A 24,009-nucleotide genomic window follows, 5' to 3' on the forward strand; every position below is an offset into this window, starting at 1 on the left:
TAAACTAAGAGAGAAGTAAAAAAACTATTTTTTTATTATTCATTTTAAAAAAATGTTAGATGCGTTATTGGAATGAATGTTTACAACTAAGAACGACGGGAAAAAAAATTAAAAAGGTTAAAGACGAGACGAAAGAACAATGGCAGCGAGAGGGCATGAAGACATTAGCGGCATAATGAGCTGGCTAAATGTCACCACTCTCTTCGTTAAATGCTTTCCCACCGAGCTATGACCTATCATCTCCGGAAAATGTCAATTTTCCGTCATGTTAACGTATAATGGAAAAATCTGAATATGTATTCCTGACATCAAGCAACAATCATACGGTCAGATTTTTCAGTTGGATTGTCACCGATTGTGTTAACATGAAATTCGCGATCAGAAAACCATAAAAAACTACTACGCACAAACGATCTTAGCCCTTACTTGAAAGGTAATAAAGAAGAGGTATTTGTTTCAACAAAGAGACAGAAAATTATTTATCTCTTTGAACACCGCTTCTTTTCGTGCATGCTCCGGTGACTTTTCACGATTTATTATAAAGCATTCCCCCCATAGGTCATGACCTGAGAGAAATGCCAGTGTGACTGATTGTATCTGTATAGATATGGTGAGTTGGCAAGATTATTCGAATCCTTATATAACTTGCGAAAAATTTCGAAAAAATAACTGAAAAATTACATAGTGTTTGATTTATTTATCAGCATTCTTAATACCAAATGATGATATTGTCTAATTTATAAGGCTTCATATTTTGTTTAAAAGTAATAACCTAGAGGAAGAAATTTTACAAATGAAAACTTTTATACTACAGGACATCTTTATATATATATATTTTTAAAGATTTATCGGAATACACTTTTCCATTATACAACTAAAAAAAATGCTATAATACATCAATAAATGTCATAATGAAATATTAAACTAAGATGATAAATAAATGTACACACAATAATTTTAAATAGTTATATCTCATTTTCTTCATAATAATCCACTTTCAAATTTACTATATCTATATATTTAAACTGTCATTTGCTAAAAATTTATTTTCCTAATTATGTAAATTTTTTAATTAAATATTTAGAATCAAAATTCACATCAATTATTAATTTTAAGAACAAATGTAACAAAAGAAACAATTACGGGCCATATACTTCATTTTATAGTTTAAAGGTAATGTTTTTACTAATAAGATCAAATTGTTTAAAATAATAAAAAAAATACTTCTCTTCAGTTCATTGAAAAACAAAATTCCAGTTTTATAGATCGTTCAACATTTATAACCTTTATCCTCATTTTAGTTCCCAACTTTACTGGATAAAAGTCTAACCCAGTGAAATTTTGATCAATTTAAAATGTTATTGCTATTCAAAAATTTATGGGAATAGATTTTAGTCTTTTACTCCAAACGCCCATGAATTTAGACAAAAGAAAATTATATGAAATTAATTTATACTTTTACCACATTTCTACGTGATAATTGCCTACTTGTGCCTATATAGGGACTTTTAAATATTTTTAAATATGAAATGAACCAACTTACTTAATCATTTATAAGTTTTTTTTTCAGTACAGATGAATAGTATGATATATTAATTAACAAAATTTCAAATTTCCATCTTCAAAATTAAATTATCAACAGCCTACACACTTTCCACCACATATCTAATAAAATTATAGGACAGTAATAATTTTAATTAGAATTATTCTGTTAGTTATTTTAAATCAAGCACATCTTATACTTCAGAAACAGATAAATCGATTGCCATATAATAGCGGTGGAAAAGGTATACTAGCAGAGATATCCAAAAAATGATTTAAAGCATTCAGCGAAAAATCCCATCACAAGCGGATGAAAGTAATGGCTGCACAATAAAATACGAATAAACAAATGTTGATTTTTATAAATAAAATTATAACAACCAGCGTCTTTTCAGGATACATTGTTCTTTATACAAAAGATTACAAAATAAAATTTAAAACTTTTTTTTGTTTTGTTAAAGTTTTTATAACTAAAATTAATAATTATTTTAGTCACTAAAAAGTTTTTTGAAAACCATGTTGAACCATGTTGAACCATTTTCAGCCATGTTGAACCATCCCTTAATCTTGCTTAATTCATTCTTGAGATATTCCAATTCAACTTAATAAAAAATATATCTAAGTAATTTTTATTTATCCTGTTTATGCACTGTCTATTTTTGTCACTCGATTTACAATCACTGTCTTATTCATGGTCATATGAATATACCCTAATCATGATCTCTCCAAGCTGCCTTATTGAGCCTGTTATTAGATACAGAATGTAGACTTAACAAAAAACAAATCTATTACATAAATGCTAACAAGAGATAATGAACCTATTATAGAAATCTCCATTATTATAAATCAGTAATTTACTTAATGGAAGAGAAGCTGTTTAACAAATATTTTTTTCTGAGTGTTTACAGAATTTTTCCAGGAATTGGGTGAAAGTAATCATTAGTACCTTGGAGGACTACGATATCTCAACAACACTCCAAGGTCTTGAGGCAAACAACACTAACGATCGAGCCTATAGACACGATCGTCCAAGAGGATACTCAAAAACCGCCGACAGAATGTTTAACCAATGACTCAATAACCAAACAGAGGAGGATGCGAACACAATGGCGTTGACCCTCGGTACAAGCACGGCTTAGGCTCTCTCTCTCTCTCTCTTTCTCTTGGGGCTTAGTTTATTTTTATAGCTGAGTCCATTTGAGCTTGTGGGAATTAGAGCACATGGTCTCCCATACCTGGGCGAGCCCACCTGATCTATGGGGGAGTGCCAATAGTGGCCCCTCCATTAAACACTTGTAGATGGGGCGGGCTACAATAGCTCCCCCCCCCCAACCCGTGTCCAATTTATTAAATGGACCCTTTCATTCCTTGCACCTTGTCATAACCTTCATGTTCTCAGGGATAGATTGGGTTTCATTGTCCTTGTCCATTGCGCGGACATTTGTGAATTACATTAGTGATCCTATTAATCTTATAATGCTTCTCAAAACGTATTTTTTAAAACATTGTTTAACAGTGATAAATACTATATTTTAGTGTGATTCAGTAAATAGTACTATAATCAAATCATCATAAAATGAATTGTCATATTGTATTTTTTTTTAATAGACTTTAATTAAGTAATTAAATGAGTACCACTACAACCCAGGAAGGGTCAGGGGTGCAGTATGTAAGGAAGCACTATTACTATACCAAAAGTTGTGCAATGAGGTGATTTTTTAATAAGCTTTATAATTACAAATATAATAAACACAATACGAATGAAAATTCAAAATTCAATTTTACGAATTTAACTTTTTATATTTTAAATAAAATTTAATCTGTATCGCTGCGACCCATGAATGGTCCGGAGTGCAATATTTTGTAAGGAAATACTGTTAATAGACCAACGGTTGTGAAATGATTTGGTCAGAATCACGCTCGACCGCGAGATTTATCCACAGGGCTGACTCATGAATACAGTGAAACAGAAAATAATTAGCACAGTTACTTATATTTTATTGAAGTAAATAAATAAAATGTTGATAACTACTAACCCAAACAAGCAAATAATTTTTTTTCATATTTATTAAAAATGAAAGCAACTTTTTTAGAAATGATATAACAAGAGAAAATGTATAAACCAAGTATTATTTTTGAGTGAATTTTCCTTACTTCAATGATCTGTTAAAAACCAACATAAGGAAAAATTTCTCATTTTCTTCTAATAAAATTTATATAGTTCAAAATCTACAATAATTATAAACACAATCTTTCCAAGGATGATCCATTTGTAGTGATAGCGTATACGAAAGTAAAGAGCCCTAGAATGGCCTGCATTGTAATTATAAATATACTTCTTACAGGAGTTGTGTATAATTCACTCACATACTAATCCAGGTTAATTAGTCAAATGAATTTTAGTTCAGTGGCACTCTAAAGGTTGAAACAAAAATGGCTCGTCGATTAACCAGCCTTCAATAAAAGTTGAGTCCCAATCGAAATGAGTTAAGATTGATAAAATCTAAGAAGTAAGTTAAACTAAGAAATATCCAATGAAACGAAATAAATTTGACGGAGTGAGTGGCCGAGTTTCAGTGGCGCTCAAAGAAGTTGAAGCTAAACTAATTCCGACCAAGTTTCGGACTTATATTCCTTTCCGTCTTTTATTCAGCTCTTCCGCTCGATTCGGCCGAAACCAGCCGAAAGTTTCAATCCTTCCATTCCCGGCCTTCTATTAATATTTTACTTACAGCTGTCTCCTGAGGATTTCCCGCTCAGCTCTGGTTTAGCTCAACTTGAATCTTAATTGAGTTTCTTATCGCTCGGGAAAACTGCTCGAGAATGAGGGGGCGAAAATTTGCCTTTTTCGAATTTGTATAAGAGAAGAGTCATTGCCTTAAGATTACAGAATCTCCTATTTCAGAGAACTTGGACCAAATCATTTCTTATAACAAGTTCTTCCATTGAATGAGTAATATAAATTATAAGATTTATGAATGAAACGTAATTGTATAAAAAAACACATTATGTTTTTGTTTGATGTTGCAATACAACATTGGTACTTTGAGGATACAAAATGCAACATCACACGGTTGCTAAATAAGATACATTTACTTAATTAATATATTAAACACCAATATTTTTTCTCAAATTGGCGAGTCCTTTATTTCTTAGGAGAATAATAAATAAAATAAATAAGGGAATAATTCATTATTTTTAGAAAAACAAAACTAAGCTTTATTTAGCTGATTAACACCTACCCTGAAATGGTTTTTACAAAAATAAATTCTACTTTTTTTGAAGAATATTTTTTTTTTCTAGTTTACTATACTGCAATTTATAAGAACCTAACAAAGGAGTTATATTTATAATATATAATACTTTTATGTCTCTTCCTACTCGACGACTTACTTAAATAGATGTAACATTTCCTCTCTTTGGAATCGAACCATACCCCAAATGAACTGTAGAATTTCTGCAGAATATGAGGTCCTCCATTACTTTCATAAGTTTCGGACATTATTACTATTTGATCAGTTTTATTTTATTATATTTTTTATACAGGGGGACAATGAATTGGATGCAATTGTTAAATTGGTAAATTGTTATTTTGCTTAGTGCGAAAAGGAGAAAAATATATGTATATAGGCGGAAATAGGAAAAAGGATAAAAAAAAAAAAAAATTAATTTTTTGTCAATAAAAAAAGTGTATTGATGATAATTACCGATGCTAATGTAAAATGACAATGTTGTTGGATAAGATCTTATGTAAACTTGCCATCTCTAATCAACGGTTAATAAAATTTGATAGTCCCAATGCCTTATTTTTCTTGTCTTTATTTTTTGGCATGAGTGTGTTGAACTTGTCGATATGAAATTAAGCACAGAATCACCAACTTAATCAAGAGAAACCAACAACTAATTCACCAGAGAGTCTTCATATTCCTGTAGGATGATGAAGCCGAGATAGAATACCTCAATTACAAGCCCTTTAAGATGCCTGATAATCTTAACCATTTTCTGAATCAAAAAAGGTGGAGTGGCATTATAAACTAATCCCAATTCTAATATTCTAATCCTGAGGATTCATCTTTATTCATAAAGATCCCTTACCAACCCCGCCTATCCGCCAGCCCGGAATATCGCGTTACACTCACCAATTAGTGCATATCGATCCAAACTCCGGTGGCGGCATTAAATCGATTATTTTCCCTCTGCTGAATAATTCAAAGTTGTTGTTACTGTTCAATAGCTCCTTACTGAAATAGCTCCTATCCTTTGAAGTTTTTATTTTTGCCTTGAAATAGTTACGAATTCATAAGTTAATTAACATTTCAAATGAGGGAACTCGCTAAATATTTCTTGAGAGTATTCTTTTATAACTGAATGAACTATTAATATCTTGGTTTTGTTATTTACATGTAAATATTTGTTAAAAATAATTGTGAAACCTTGGACTATAATGGTAATACAAACGGAATGCTATTTAAAAGACTAATATAAAACGCAACAACTAGATAAGAAAAATATAAGAAATCAGATTTGATTGTTCAACGGATACAAACATTTTAAGCCTCCTGAGTTCCTGTTAAAGTAAGATAACAATAGGAAATTTAAGAGAATATTTATTCAATATTTAGTTCAATAATATTTTATATTTTTTTGTTTTTAAATGTAACGTATTTGTTAATCACCGGGGGAATTGTTGGTTAACAAATACTCATCTATCCTGTTTATATCTTGCACCCGCCTTATTTTATTTTGTAACTTTTCTTCATTTAGAAAGGTGAGTGTCTCATTTTGGTCATCATTATTCTTTATTTTATTCTTATGTACTTTATTTTCTGTCTTTTAAGGTGTACTGAATTTCTGTCTTTTTTCAATATTTGTTTATTTATTATTATTTCTGTTTTCATTAATTATCTTACAACTTTTTGTAAATCTTTTTTATTTATATTTTCATCTTATTTTTCTTGGATTATTATTGGAGAAGTTTGTTGGGGGGTGCGGTCAGCAAAGAACAACATAAATAAACAAAACAATATTTATTTATTTTATGCCGACGTTTCGACCTGAATTTCAGGTCGTCATCAGGGGTTGTGGCGTAGAAGGTAGGCTTCCAACTCTCATCATTATTTTTCTTTTCTTTAATTTACTTTGTTCATTTTTTTTTTACAAATTTTGACATATTTTAAATCTTTTTTAGCCATACTTTAGTTTAATTTTATATTGATTATCTATTCTCTTATTTTGTTGTATTATTTTAGTTATTTGTTTTTTTAGCGTCTGCAATGTGAATTGAAACGTTGGCTAATAAAAAATAATTATATTACTATTTGAGTTCTTTTGAGCGCACCTGGACCATCTTCTTTTCATAATATTTTATTTTACTTTTTATTTTATTTTATTTGAATACAAACGGAATGATAAGCCTTAGTTGAAAAAAAGTAATTTATTTTTTGACGAGGCAATTTTTTTTATTTAGGACCATAAATTACTTTTGCATAGCAAAACCGAAGGTAATCATAACATGAATGAAAAATAAGGTTAAATCAAAAACCTACCCTAGAACAAAGAATTTCTTCCAGAAAGGATTTATCTCCTAAACCGCAGACAGGCCGACAATGAGAACAACGGGTGCTAATGTGTTGATGACAGTAAGTTGGGATTACAGGGACAAAGTACTGGTTACAATAACAGGAACATAATGCAACGTGGAAGGGTTCCAGCGGTAGGATATATCGTTAGCCCTGAGCCCCGGGACTGTGGGCTATTAATCTAGCCACATTCTGTCCAGGGTGTTGTCGAGCCCTTGGCCAAACAAATCTAATTATATGAAGCCTCGTACTAAATCATATGCTGACGGTCCATCTATGCGACGTTTTACTGTGTCCAGCGATAAATCTGGCATCGGGTGCTCCAGTAGCCTCGTTCCGCAATTTATTATTGGGTTGGGCTTAGCTGTGATCACTGTACATTAACAAACATAGGGCACATTGTACTTAGAATAAATAAAACTATACTAAAATAACTTTTCATAGGACGCAAAATGGAGAAGAAAAAGATATCTTGTTGCTGAATAAATAGAAAGAGGAAATGAACCTAAAGTACAAATACCGCAAAGTACTTTTTTTATACAACGTAACGTTTGATTGGTAGTTTTTTATTTGTTTTTGTTTCATTGACGGAATGTGGTAGCCAATTGAAAATATACTAGATTTCATCAGGTGGTAGTCTACCATTTCGCAATAACCCTCTCTCGTAAAGTAGATCCGGTGAGGAGAGTTATTCCTGTCTTTTTGAATTCCCAATACACGGCCGCCCCATAAAGATCCACCGTGGAAACTCTCAGGCGCAGATGTTTCCCGGAATTTCCCCGAGGCCAGAAGATGATCTCAGATATTTTACAACCTTCCCGATGAACTAGCCCCACGTGTCCTGTTGAAGAGCTACGGACTCGGAATAGAGATGGATATGGGCCTGAGTGCTTCAGGGCAGGAATTGCCTCATTAATTCATTCTGTTAGAGGGTCGTTTTTTAGCAAATTATTGTTTTTGTATTCGGGAATATTCAGGACGCACGAAGCCTTCAGGATGTTGCTACGACGTATTGTCTTCCACATAATGAATAGAGCATCCTTCCAAAAATGAATGGTGACAATGCTACGTTTTAGCTCTGTTTTTTTATTAAGTGGTAACGTGTATGCCATGCGAAATTTTGCAGATGTAATATGTTGTAGTTTATTTTATATTAGCTTAAAAAGTAATAGGATTCATTAGAAATTGAGTTACCTTGTGTCTTTGTGATGGACAATATAATTAAAAGAGCAATTTATAAAATTTTAATTATTGAAAATAATTTATATGAATTATTTCAGTTTTGGTTAGAATTGAAATGGAAAAGGTAACTTTTCACTTGGAATAGGTTTTTATTATTGACTTGGAAACGCAATTCTATGTAAGAGTTTTTTTATTCTTTACCTAAAAGTCTATTTGTATCAAAGTTTTAAATAAATTTTAGGATATACTTATCTAAGCAGTATGTTACTTCAAAAGAAATTTTTCATAAATTAATTTTGAGATAGGGCTTGTAATTGGTTAACTCAAGCAAGCATAGGAACCAACAAATTGGTACCCACATTATTTGTGCATATCCGAAGTATTTAATAGTACAAGAGTCCAAGAGGAGAAAAAAGGAAGTTAGTTCGCCCCAATTATTTATTACTTTAATGGAAATTAAGTATAATTACTTGTCAAAATTCGTGAGTCTGCCAAGTTTACGTAGGAAAAATAAAAAATGGTGGCTGTTTCAAAACGTTAAAAATGATTATTTTTTCATTCGGAGCTCTAATATTTTTACTACGCTTACTATTATTTTAACTACCGACAACAATAGAAAATCTAAGAGAACATCATTTAAAGATGAGTAAATTTGCTAAAATATAAGCCCTAATAGAGCTATTTACGTCCAATAGTTCTCGAGATATAGCTTTTTAAAAAGCAACATTTCTTAAAAATGTACTGGAAGATTAGTAGATAGTTAATTTGTCTTAAGAAATCTATATCTCAGGAACTATGTGACGTATAGATGTGTATAAGTCACAGATATGGTACGTCACATAGATATTGGGGCTAATCTTTCAGAAAATTTACTCTTCATTAAATAATGTTCTATTAGATTTTCTAGTGTCGTTGTTAGTTTTTAAGGTTCGATAATAATTCGAATGAAAAATTTATATTTTTAAGGTTTAGAAACAGCCACTATTTTTTATTTCCTCCACTTATACTTGGTAGTCTCATCAGTTTTGACTAGTAATTATACATAGTTTTCATCAAAGTAATCAAAAATTGGGGTGAAATAACTGCCTTTTTTTCTTCTCGGCTCTTGTACTATAAGTTCTGTCGTCTCATACAATCTTCAAAGCTTTGGATGTTACCGTTTGGAACTAAAAAATTTCGTATTTAAAACTCCAGAACTTATGGACTAAGCCTCGTTTGTTATCCGAAATATTTTCCAGACTAAATATTTCATAGGAAGGTAAATGTAAAAAATAACCTGATTATTAGCTTGTCTGAATAGAACACAGATATGTCATCATAAAGAAGATAAGGCAGCGTTATACCAAACAATAAGAGACAAAAACTATTTTAAACTGTGTCGGATTTAAACAATTTTACAGAATACAACTTTCCTTCGGTAATTGAAAAAGTTCTTTATTTTGAACTTTAGGTAATTTATGTATAAAAAAAATTTAAAATGTTAAAAGAGAATAAAATTGTATTAAATGTATAGTTAAGAATATTTATTGGTTGTATATAAATCTATGAACGACTTCTCAATAGGATCTCTTGTTTTATATTACTTTTGATTTTACATGATGTTATTATTTAAAGAGTAATTTAAGTTGTTGGTCTGGATAATCTATTATTTTTTTATAACGGTGAAGTGAAAAAAAAATAAATTCCATGAATGAAGTAGATATGTAATATAAATTTGTATTTTTGGGGTTTACATTAAATTAATCACAATAGGTGGTTTATAAAACAAACAAAAAATCAGGATTAACGGGAAAATAAGCTAAAAAGCTCATTGTATTTTCAAGAGGACCCTACGTTTGCGGAGGACTTTTCCACTGTCAGATTAGAAGAAAAGCAAGGCTCAAGCTGAGGTAATCGACAATGTCACGAGCAGCTCACTGACTCCCCGCTGTATTTCCCTCAAAGAAAATATAAATAAGACTCAATGAGATTTTTCTTTTCTCTTTATATTCTTTTTTTACCTCCTCCTCATCCGTCAGTGAGAGGTTCTTCAAGGACGTCGAGTCATTTTCTCTCCGTCTGCAGGGCGGAAGTAAGAGAGGGATGGTAGGACAAAAGTATTTTAATTAAAGGGGGCGGAAAGGGGGGGGGGAGAGAATAGTAATGAGGATAGATAGATAGGGCACCTTCGGGGCGAAAGGGTAGGCTGCAACAATTCTATGTTTTTATTTTTAAAAATCAATCGCTTATTTAAGAAAATCAACCCCTTAGAATTCAGGCTTTAAATTTAATTTTATTCCAATCAATTAAAAAAGATGTTCTTTCCATTGTAGTTAACTATTAAACTATTTTGAAGAACTAAAACAAAAATAAAATAAAAGAATTAATAATATTTAAAAGTGAAATAGATTCATCAAAAATGACCCTTTAAATTTTGAGATGGATGACTCAAAAGGAATGGTAGAGCAATAAGAATCGCACCAGAATGAAATCAATAAAATAATAAAATAAAAAAAATAAAAGAACATCTATTACATACATTTTTGTCAAAATAATTACTCTTCATATTATCAAACTAATCTCACACGTAACGGTAGTAATATTAATGTGACAATGGTCGAGTACAGTTGCTGGCTATGACGAAGGAGAAAATTAACATCCGAACAGGGTGCAATCGAACCGAGAGTGGGAGGTTGTGTTGTGTCTTATTCAGGTTTCGATCAGGTTCTTTGCATGAGGGATAAAGGAGTATCGGCAGTGAACTTCGAGATCAACTTACACTTTTAATTATTAACCTTGCATTAGAAATTTTCATGAGTTTTATCTAATGCAAAACAAGTACATCCTTAATTTTTTTAATAATTTATTCAGTTAGTTCAGCACAATACTTTTTGTTGGGGTTTATTACGTTACATGACTTGATATTAATGATGATTATGAAGCTGATTCCAAACAACCTAGCTCTCATCACCTAGGATAATGAATCACCGCAATTCGCTTATCCACACCCCGACCCCGCCAGCCCCTGTACCATATGCCCGCGTCGAGATAAGTAGGATTAATGATCGAGGAGATATTAGCAGATCCTATTGTAAAACACAACTGTCGGCGCCCCCATTTGTTTGGATTTTCCTCTATTACTTAATTCGTGGCAGTTAGGTATCACCTATATTTCACTATTTGACTGGAACCGCTTGACCGTACAAAGGCCAGGACAACAACGGAACATCTGCCCCGATTCAGGGGCAGAATGGGGCCAAACTGTTGCAGCCGAGGGGGCGTAGCCCTCCCATGGTCATTACTGCAATTACCCTAACACGTGGCCCATTGTCACTCCGCTGAGCAGATGTTCCTGTCACCGGTTGGCTCCTTTGACTCTTTGACTTATGGGCTTCCAATAACCTCGGCACAAATCCTGCGTGGCCCGGATTACGAGACTATCGCTCCTCAAATACTGTAACACAATACCGAGTATTAAGTCATTAGCCGAGGATTTGGGAAGGAATCGTATTAACCAGCCGGCCAGATGTTCCTTTGATTATTTTTTTATTCCAGACCTTTGTCCGCATTAGACTGACTGGATTTTTTTTTTCTCGTTTCCCTCTCATTCAGTTCGGTGGCTAAGTCTGATTTATTAGACGCAGTGGATCTTTCTGGGCCGCTTCGAGTCACGTAGGGATGACTTGTAAGTCGGTATATTCCGGTTGTTTGAACTTCGTAATCGATATTATAAAAATTAAGGTTATACATAAGAAAAAAAAAATTATGAGTAGCCATCATTAAAATTAGCTAACTCTATTGGTTTAGAATATTTTTTATCTATTTATATAAAAAATAAACCTCTATAATCCATAATATTTTCTATGTTCCTCAATGCTCCTTATTACTTCAAAAATAAATTAATACATAATAACTTTATATCAAGGGAATATATGTTATATTATATTAAACAGGTATAAAATATATATCTAGGGAGGGGGATAATATTCGAATTAGTTTTGGTATTTTACAGACTGAAGAGCATCGTTCTTGTAGAAAATAATTTTACATTACAGGGTGGATTTTGCGTAAGCTGAAATTTATCGTATAGGAGTGTAAAAAGCAGCATAAAAATTTTAATTTTTACCTATACTACTTTCACCCATCCTTAATTAATAAATAATTTAGAGTTTATACCTTGCAGATCACCGAACCAACTTCAAGCTTTTTTTTCTAGTAAAAAATAGCAACGTATCTTTACACAATAATCTTCAATATTAATCATACCCATAGGCAAGTTCACTCATTTCAACATTTGAAAAATCTCAGAGACATCCAATGGCTCTGTAACCCCCAGCCACTATGTGAAATTTCACTGTCCAAGTTGTACATTACTTTAAATTTGTAGATTTTGATAAAGTAAATTTTTAAATTGGTTCTTTATAATGATGTGTTTAGAAGAAAACCATGATAATTTAAACTGATTTGGACTAATTGACTGGTTGTATCTTCACACATAAGGATTGTTGCAATCAAGAAAAAAATATTAAAATATCCAACAGGTCAATTTCAAAAACTATTCACACTCAAGTATATAATCATTTGACTAGTAAATTAAACTAACGGAAACCCATTCCTTATAAATCGCAAGAGCTAATCGTTCAAAATATCCCTCCAAATATTTAACGCTTTCAGCCTTAATGAGAGAAAGTTTCTGGAAAACATTTTCCCGGCGTTAAATGTCAGAGGCACTTAGGAGTTTAACTGTTTTAATTAATTTATACCTTTTGACTATATTTACTGCTCTCACTTGTTGCTTAATTAAACTTAATTCCGATTATTATATAATTAGGATCGGGATTATTCGCAAGCGTCAGGTGGCGCTCAGGGCGATAAAAACATTTATAAAGGGGAAGGCTGTTTAATTTCCAGGCTTTTGGAGTGTTCTCCAGCGGGAGCTAATGAACCTCTTGGAGATCATAAATAGCAACTGTTTCAAAGGGAGCTGTTCCTGACACAATATTGACAGGCAACAATTCAAAGGAACGATATCGCACAATAGGCACCGTTGCCAGAGCAACCCTTTCGTACTTTATTCATAATATTTAATAACTCTATAAAGCGAGGTGCTCTTTATTGACTCAGGTCTTCGAGGGTTTATACTCTTCCTAAATTCTTAGGAAGGAGCAAGGTATACGATTAACCCCTTCTAGAGAAATCTGGATTAAAGCAATCAACACAGCATAGGGAGGAAGGTATGATACGGAAGGTATTTCTTATAATTAATCCTTAGCATTACGTCTCTTATTGGATAGATTCCGGAAAAATAAAAGAAACTAACTTTGCATAAGGAAAACCACGCTAGGAGGAAATTTAGACGAAGTCGAAGATTACATTCTACATCGAAGAAGGAAAAACTCCTGATACCTAACTGACGTCATCCAGTTTAACTTTCTTGGAACCTTTAACAGATTTACAAATTCGTCGTTGCACCTTCCTAACTTAAATGTCATTCAAATTTCTTATCACCCACCAATGTATAGAATATATAGTAAAGAAAAATATTCCGATCCTCCAAAATTTCAAATTTGAGTTTTCAATGTTTTCAGGTTCCCTCAAGTCTCAAAAATAGTGTGAAGAGCCAAGCTCAAAAGCAAAAAGTCAAGCGCAATAAATTACATATTGAAGACGGAATAGTATATTAGGAATATATTGTATATATAATATGAACAAATAAATTTCTAAGACCAATACCTTACTACCAGGTCCAGCTGCCTTTCACTGGAACTCCATTCCCTCTAGCATACGTCATGTACCAAAATTTCCCTCGTGTAAAACCCTACTATTTAACTATCTTTTACTTCACCAATCTAATCCAATATTATAATAGTGCAACTACTTTGTAACTTACCTTTTCGTTTTGTTTTTTATGTATTGAGTCAGTTTATCATTTTTTCCTCTTTATCTAAAGCTATTAAGTTTTAATTAAGTGCGGCTACATAGCTTTTGGCCAATATATGTTATTGTAAAATTACAATTGCCTTATAATTATTCTGACGGCACCTAGTCCCAAAATAATAAACCATTTTTCATTTAAAAATTAATACGAATATTGGGCAGTGACAAACGCCTCAGAATATCTCACAGATCTTTACAGTACTAAATTATAATAATTACTGTCCGAATGATTTGGAGCTAATCCCATGTTTACAAGGAAATAACATTTCGATATTATTCCAATCACATAAAGTACTTATAAAGACATATATAATAAATCTGCGATAACAACTGACTCTAAGATTGGAGAGCAGAAACGTTTTCTCAGGAGTCAGAAGGGCTGTCAGAGTGCCAAGTGTTAACTGCTGTTTCCACTCAAATTGCCCCATTAGTCGAGATTGGTATCGGCAGGGAGAGCGTTACCAACACCTGGGTCTGTCTGCATAAGTAGATGTCCTAGGGCAGGGCAATCCTCATGGTGTAGTACAGCAGTAACATTAACATACAATGACCAGTGAAAATAAATGAAACGTAAAAATAAATAATACTGAAACAGAGAGGATAATTTAAAGCTTCTTCGAATAATGGATAAAATCATTGCCAATCTTTGTAGTTAAAATTCTTCTAAAAATATAATTTCTTTAATTCTTAAAAATTATCATGATTAGTGCAATATAAGACAAAAAAATGCTTTGCGAAGCTCCGTCTTGTGCATCAGGGAAGACACTCAGAAATTTAGTGTACATAACTTCTTTGATTTTTACACCTATCATCAGATATCGTGAAAGAGCTATGGAAGAGATAAAAGAATAGTTGAGAATAAAACAAGCATTAAAGCTTCCCACGAATAATTTAAAATGACAGAAACTATGAACATTCGAGTTAGAACTGAATTATAGAATTAGTCTCTGAAGTTTCCTAGGTTTTATATGGTACATCTATGTGTTTTTTGTGTATAGATATTCCTGAGGAATTAACTTTGACTTTTTCTTTTAACTCTTGACATTTTCACATTCAAATCCCTCCATTTGTTCCAAAAACAATCTAATGGTACCATTAATAGGTAAAAAAAAAAAACAGAAGAAAAGGAAGTTATTTGAAGTGTTCTTCCTAATCTCTGATTCAAAACGTGGTTACTTAATGCACCACATTATTGATCCATTTTTATTGTTTCTTCTGAGACTCTGATTTATCGAAGATTCTAATTGATCTTGGTTCCTGACACAGTCTTTAGCTTTTGATTTACTGATGCCTTCCTTTCTTAATCTCAAACATAAACAAAAACGATTGACTCAGCGTCTGGATAAATTATGCCTATTTTCAAAGGGACCACCGCCTCGACAAACCTCTGAAGGTGGGACAAGACAAACCAATAGATCAAGGAGCTGCCGGGGCTTTAGAGACAATTTAGTGGGTCCTATTTCCGTCGTGGTAACAAATTACCTTACTTCAAAATCAACAGATACTTGATCCCGGGAAAAGATCCAGGCTTAAAGAGCGTTCCATCAAACTCAGAAAACAGTAATCGGTATAGATACAATGACACAAGACTAAATAAAAAAAACATTAATATTTAATAATAAAACACAAAATAATAAGCACAAAAATATAATTGGTATGTATCATTTAATGGTAATTTTAAGTGATCAATCAACAACGAAATTAACAATCAAAACACCTCTTCCGATACAGGCCGTTTTAAGAGAAAAGGAATTACTTTTAATTATTATTTAAAGAAAAAGAAAAAAATTATAATAAATATAAAATGTATTATGAGTAAAAGAAATATTAAATTCTTCTTTCTAACGTAGGACTACCTCACAGCAAACAAACATATACCTGCCTACAATGATAACTTATCTCCATAAGTTACCTTCCTCTCACATCCCTCGGATGCTACCTGGCATAATATAAGTTTATATGTATATAAAATATATTTTAAAAAACATTATATATAATATGGTCCAACTTAAAAAAAAATTATGTTATTTCAAATGTATAGTTAAATGATTTTTATTTTATATCTACTATTTATGTATTTTGTGCGGATCTTGAGGATCAATCCTTAGGACATTAAGCATGTTTCACAGCTTCATTGCAATACCCATTGTCAAAACATTACTCAAATAACAATATTACGTGTTATTATTTCTAACCAGGGAAAATTCCTGGTATCCTCAATAGCAGCAAGAGCTATGAAAAAGAAAAATCGCTAATTAGCGAAACCTAGTGCGTAGGAGTTGTATAGATACCTTATAGATAAGACGTAGGCTTCAACTGTCATAAAACGTCATGCAGTCATGAACCCATTATATGCAAACAAGTGCATAAATAGTTCATTTAAATAACATTTCAATTAGAACAAAGGTGTCGGCAGAGTTATTATCTGTACTTAAATCATAGTTTGGGTGAATGTATGACTTTTCAGAAAAGAGAATATGTATGGCATGATTACATAGTTTAGTGGATGGATCATCACATCTGTAATGTAATAAAAAAAAAAATTCGAAGAGATTTTAATTTTTTTTTTAAAAGTATAATATGAAATTAATATTTGCAGAATATTTCTAAAGGAAAAATGGTCAAACGGAGATATTGATCCGCTAATAAAACGTCATGTTTTCTTCAATGTAACTTCTGAGTAATATACAACGTTATTAAAAAAACAAATCCAAAATAGATTTTTTTAGGTTGTAATCTTGCGAGATATCACCCACAGCTAATATTGTCGATAGCAATGTATCCTTTGTTAACCCACATTTTCATAGCCAATGGCGTTCATACTTTATCCATGTTTACGAGAGGATAGGAAAGTACCGATAAGAGCCATAAATCAGGATATAGATTATAGGCTCAGCGGGAGTCCAGGTTCGAATTTGTCTAAGATAGTGTAATCCGTTTATTGCGCTGGAAGAGATGATGCGGCCACCTGGTCAAGACTATTCCTGATCTGGGACCCTGACGGAAATACACTCACCTACAACTGTCGAACCAGTCTTCATTCATTTCCTTCACGTCTCGGGCGATGTCTCTTTTTTAGTTCTGTCTTCATTATTGAAACAGGTGCTGGCCTGTGACGAACGGGAAGTCGGAAATAAAAATATAATTTGAAATGAAAAATAAAGAAAAATATGATTTGAAATATTTTACCGACATTTGGAATTTACTAAAAAAACTTAATAAATATAAATTATTTATAAAAAAATATAACTATATAAATTTTTAATATGATATTGCCTTATCACACATGAATATTATGAATAACCATCTAGACTGACTTTTAATAATGTTCCTTGCATTTTGCGGGATATCCGGACATACCTCCACTAAGCTGTGCTTAACTCATGCAAATAGTGAAGATTAATTTCTTCTCCTTGTTGACCAATCAAACGTCTACCAACTTCTCAGACACTTATTCTCAGAGCTAAAGGGGCTCCCCTAAACCATCGAATTCCTCTCGTATCCAATCCTTACAGTTCGAAATCCTTCGTAAAATCCTTAATGCTCCTTACTTCGTCACAAATCAAGTCATCCATCAGGACCTTAATGTTTCGTATGTTTCCGATATAGCCAGGTCCAGATACCAATCCTTCCATGATGAACTTCCCAACCACACAAACCTACTCGTTTCTAACTTGGCTTCTACTTCATTATCTAATAATCATCCTAAGCGTCTGAAAAGAAGATGGCCTTCAGATCTTCTCCTCTAGAAATATTATTGGAGTTATACCAATTGGAAGATTCTAAACATATTTGTATCATGTTATTTTATCACTAACACCAACTTGTCTATAGCTTTGTATAGTTGTAAATAACAATAAATAAATTATTAAAAAAAAGACAGAGCTACATGCTCTCCATCTTAAAACTCTAAATTGCGGAATCAATGAGGCATTGTATACAGCTTCCCATGTACAATTGTAAATTATAGAAGATATATTTTTTTTTTAATCAATAGATTGGAATTTCTGCATAATAGAGTTTTTAAAGATGTTATGCAATCTAAGGATATTTCAACTTATGAATTCTCAAAATTAATAGTATTCAAACATTTTTCGCCGACACCCTTCCTGGAGTAAAAAATTATCATAGGCTATTAAAATTTCACGGCGCGCTTGTCGAGCTAAAACAATTGCGGCACAATTTCCTTTGAGGAGTTAAATATGTAGGATAAGAAGAAAAAAAAATGCACAGTAAATAATGGAATAGCACTAAATATTTGCTGTTTTAATTGTAATATTTTTTTAAATATTTGGAGTAATTGGCAGTCGCTTGCGGCACACCTGGTCATGTAGTATAAGAGCCCGGTGAAAAAACGTTATTTCACCCTAATCATTGATTACTTTAATAAAAATTGCGTAGTATTACAGGTCAAAATTGATGAGTCTGCCAAGTATAGTTAGGGGAAATACATGATAGTGGCTGTTTCAAAATATTAAAAAAAAAAATTCATTCGGAGATTCATATCATTTAAAGTACTTACAACACTAGCAAACCTAATAGAACATAATTTAAAGTATAGTACATTTGCTAAAATGTGAGTCCAAGTAGAGCTGTTTAGATTCAAAGAAGATATATTTTTCTAAAAAAGCATCATTTCATGAATTATATATACTGAAAAATCAATAATTAGTAAATTTATAATGAGAAATCTTTATCTCTGAAACCATTAGACAGATTTCTTTTAGCACTTAAATTGAAGCTAGATTAATGTGCTATAAAGTAGTTTATCTTCTAAGGAGTAATAGTTTTCATGATATTTTTCCAAAATAAATTAATACGATTATGATTTCTAGTTGTTCGGACAAAACTTTTGGCTTGTGAAAAACTGTATTTCATAAACCATATATATAAATCAAATTAAAGATAGTTTAATGTACTATAAAGTACTATAAATTACTACATTTATCTTCGTAAGAGTAAAGTAATAAAAAATTGGGGTGAAATAACTTTTTTTTCTTCTTCTTGTGGTACCCAGTTTGGACACCACTGCACTAGGTTATACCCCAACTGCGTTAATTGATTATTTTCTCAACTGAATTTAAGATTTCATAAAAATATAATTGACCAGTCCAGTCAGTATATATCATAATAAGCAGTATATATCAGTAATTATTAAAAAAAAAAAAAAAAAAGCGTTGGAGATAAAAAAAAAAAAAAAAAAAAGCGTTGGAGATAGGTATGGCAGATTTTGGATGGAAGACTAAACATTAAAAACCGTTTAAATAATTATATTATTCCTTACTGGTTCAACTAACCAGAAATTTCAAAATAAACAAACAAAATCATGTTCTTCATATCGTTAGTTTGAACTGTGTGGTTTTAAATTTCAATCGACTCAAAAATTAAATTTATAATATATAACTATTTTAAGTTTTTATTCTTAGTCATTCTCAATTTTGCAATTTTGAAATGTATGGTATCTATATTAGCAAAATCTGAATGTAAAATTATATTATGATTATCATAATAATATGATGATGAATCATAATAATATGTATAATTATATGATGACATATCGAGCGCACGCTCCTCCAGGTATCAGGGCCCAACTGATATTACTTGCCGTATATCACTATTTTGTTTATAACACAATAATATTGTTAAAATAATCACATAATATTATTGTGTTATAAACAAAATAGTGATATACGGCAAGTAATATCAGTTGGGCCCTGATACCTGGAGGAGCGTGCGGTCGATATGCCTAACCCTTTGTAATTATTAAACTTTCCCCTCTTGACTTTTCATTACAAGTTGCCAGTCGCTGCACCGCCATTGCTTGACTCACTTGACTGTGATGTAGGTATTCACTTTTTACATAGTTTATGGAGATAAATAAGTGTTTATATTTACGGTTTCCAAAAATATAATTTCACTCTCAATAATCTAATACAATTGATTTAATATAAAAATGAAGTTGCGAACCCGCATAACCATACTGCTATATAAATTAAAACTATATATATTGTTTTTGATTTTTTTTGTAACAAAATCAATTATAGATGATTCAAGAAGGGCAAGTAACGGGAATGGAATCAGAGTGTCAATTCCCCCTCCCCCCCCCAAAAAAAAATTGAACTTTCAAATGATTCACAAAAACTAATCACGATTCATTTGTAGTTGTTCTACTCTCTGTTCAGAAGAGACGAGGAAATGAGAGTAATAAATATATATATTTTATATTTACTAGGAACTAAACTGTATAAATGTTAAAACCAATTGAGGGGTGTTAAAACAAATTTTCAGTGTATCAGAAACTCTTCCCATTCTCGATAAAAACAAAAATTAATGAAGGTTCAGAGGTTAAGCATATTCTAAGGAAGTGTTGTTTCTAGAATAACGAAGTGCAAGAAGGTGGTTTGTTCAATATCATGTTCAAACTCCAGGCCTCTAAGCCAATGAAGAGTACCCAATTTACAGACCCCTCAGGAGGCCTTACTTTAAAATAATTACCTGCCACAGCCGGATTCGAACATAGGTCCAAGAGATAGTATACACCCTAACTCACTGAGGCAATTATTTCTCAATAAATAAAATAATACAAAACATTTATAAATATAAAATAAAAGAGATATTACATTTAATAAAGAGAGATTCCTCTCAATAAAACTACATTCCTTATCCTAAAAACAAAGGAGTGATTTTTTTTTAATAATAAATATTAGCTCAAATCACCAATAGCTTGTTATTTTATTGAATAAAGAGGATTGAAAACAACTGTCAAATATGTGTAGTGCTTTATTTTTGAGTGATTATAAATATTAATTTAATAAAACATAGTTTCCAAATTAATTCAAGTAATTGTTTATTTTGTCTTAAAAACCAAAGATTTTGTCTGAAAAAAAAGAAACACAAAGTGTGGGATATAAAAGAAATGTTCATTTTGAATGAAAAAAAAATTAATGAGGCAGAAATAATGGAAAATAATAAAAATAAATAATAATGGAAGAATCGTTCGCGACCAGGGGTGATTAAACTGACCTTGTCTCTATAGGTAATGAAATATTCCGGTTGTGAATGGTTTTTAATTACATAATTAAAAATATAAGTAATTAGTCGATAGGTACAGTTATATGGGTAATGCTTACTTATTCTCATATTAGGATTGGAAGAATTTGATGTAAGACTTCCTCAGTGCTATGGGACATTTCGAACCGAAACTGTGGCCTCAAAGACGCTACTTACACGGTGGCAATTTAGCCAAAAATCGAAACAGAGGCCTTTGAAGCGGGGCCAGGGCTGGAGATAATTTCCTGACTGGCCCAGAGGTGATATATGAGGGGGTGGTTTGGGGAAAATTACCCCCCGTCCCTCGCTCAACAGTCCGCTGAAGAGTGCTCTCACGTATCCACCGCTATCCGCCATTAGTTACCCCGCACCTGCTAAATTCTTCCTCTGCCCGTTCTAAATCCACCCCTCGGCATGTACCCTTCGCTTCTCTAGCAGAAGATCGATTTTAAACTTTAAAATATCAGATGATATAACATTCATTAAATATTATTTTGCAACAATTCATATACATTTGTTGATTCATTTTAATATTTTTATTACTTTCAAGGTATCTTATTTCACAGATAAAAACCACGCTGTAACAGTTTGTAGTAGACTTTATCGTATTGAGTAATAAAAAATTTTAGATTTTTTTTTCTCCCCACACTTTTGGGTTCCGATAAATGTGCATTGTCTCAGAGAAACAAAAAATGGTAGAAAGCCTCTAAAATAAAAGGTGATTAATTCTCCAAACCTACAACAGGTAAAGAACGACACCTAAGGAACCTTCCCTTATCTAGGAGAGGTAACTAGTCAACAACACCACAGGGGGCATGGGGCCATATTTTAGGGGGCGTAGTCCCTGTCCGATTGTATCCCTGTGCTTTGAGTCTCTTATTGTTTGCCTGGCGCTATCCTGCTTTACCGTGGACAGGTGCCCACATCAAAGCACACCGCTATGAGGGAATAGAACCGAAAATGGGAACTCCAAGAGGATGCCACGATCAAGAAAAAAAAAGTCATACAGCCGTATAGAAAACATTTTTGGGATTGCGACTTATCATATTTTTATCGCCCTTAATCTGCTCTGAAAAATGTAAGTTTTGATAGAAATACTACGTTGAATTCATAATGATCTAAAGCCTGCTTGAAACTCATTTTTTGATGTTTACGATAAATAAACTTTTTTTCTTTATACTACATTGACAGTATGACATTATTTAAATATTTAAATAAATAATCAATATTTTATATAACAATAAAATATTTCAATTTAGACTTAAAAACATTTGTAAGCATCTTTGTGTTCCTGCAATCTATATTTATTAATACACCCTCATTATATCAATAATGATGGATTTTTTATTGTGTAAATTTTCAGTTCAGTTAATTATAATGAAATTTTCAACTAATTGTTGAAAAAAAATCATTATTAATAAAATTGATTTACATTAACACGATCGCTGATATGTATCCCGTATGGAAAAATTTAAAAAAAGTTTTAGTTATGGTTTGTCATAAAAAATAGTAATAATAATAAACTTATTATTATTACTTAGAAAGCTAAAGGTAATGAAAATTTCAGATCTCCTACTTTTATCAAATATTTTTTCTACAAACAATCAGAACTTTATTACTTCGTTTTAACCGAAAGTGGGAAAGAGTTGGTAGAACTGAAAAACGATTCGTGAAAAAAAAAATTGTGAACACAATTTTCAGTCGTTATTTACCTTGCGTTAAAAGCGCAATTTTTATCACAACATATCTCTATTCGTTATGTTTAACCATTTTGATCTTTTTAAATAATTAGCTTTTAAAAAAAAAGAATTTAAGAAAAATTGTTTATTTTTCTTTATTTTGAGTAAAAACCACAAGTTTCATCGTTAAGAAGATTCTTAATATCTGGAATTTAATCCGCAATCAAATCTGAATCCCTAATTTTTTTCCGCTAAGTCAGAAATATAGCTTTATTTTGATTCATGAAATTGAGAGATAATTTTATATTTCTGTATCATTTCAAGGCACTGTGCTCTTGGTCTTCACCACCACCAACAGCACAGCGGTCCCTCTCCGTTCAATATCATACCTCGGTTATACTCCGTTCAATATCATACCTCGGCTATACTGCAACTAATGTTTAACACCCTTTTAGCGTACATAGTTACTTTAAAATGCCAATTTGAGTATGGCTCACAGGTCTGGATTGACATGATTTTTTTTACGAAGCAAATATCGATTTTTTACCACTGTGTGGCGTAGTAGGAAAATGTCGGTTGTTAACAATGACCTAAGTTAAGTTAGCTTAACATAGCTCACAAGTAACAGTTAGTTCCCTTAGCTTAGTTTTGATAGTAAAACGTTGATAAAATTATGGAAAAACCAACAGTTATACATCGTCTTCATTGAATTATACTAAATCATCATATTCTTTCGTACAAGAAATGAATATAATGTTTATGACGCATAGCAATTAAATTAATTAAAATAAAAACAAATATGGCTAGTTACCCACAGTAGTTATTAGGCACAACACCTTACCTCCGTAAGATCAGGAACTGAAACAAAAAAAAGAAAACTATTAACACTTTATTCGTAATTTTATTGATTTCAATAAAATATTTATATTCATTACCCTTAATTACTATGATTATAATTATTAACATTTTAATATATGACATTTATATATTTATAATGCTTAGGGCGTTCATTACTAGAGAGAAAATATCAATGAGACCAAAACTACACTCGATAATATTAT

At 31.7% G+C, this 24,009-nt stretch overlaps 1 protein-coding gene across 1 annotated transcript in view; it reads right to left on the minus strand.

The window, feature by feature from the left end:
- LOC106690708 (discoidin domain-containing receptor 2) overlaps window positions 1-23,806 on the minus strand; it is a 411,939-nt gene extending 388,133 nt beyond the window's left edge. Inside the window, exon 1 of the mRNA XM_067045155.1 lies at window positions 23,790-23,806. The gene's annotated coding sequence lies outside the window, so the exon portion shown is untranslated. The remainder of the gene's footprint in view (window positions 1-23,789) is intronic.
- Between the last annotated feature and the right edge of the window lie 203 nt (window positions 23,807-24,009).

Source organism: Halyomorpha halys, unplaced genomic scaffold, assembly GCF_000696795.3.
Source record: "Halyomorpha halys isolate HHAL.00 unplaced genomic scaffold, Hhal_1.1 Scaffold50.1, whole genome shotgun sequence".
Classification (NCBI taxonomy): Eukaryota; Metazoa; Arthropoda; class Insecta; order Hemiptera; family Pentatomidae; genus Halyomorpha; species Halyomorpha halys.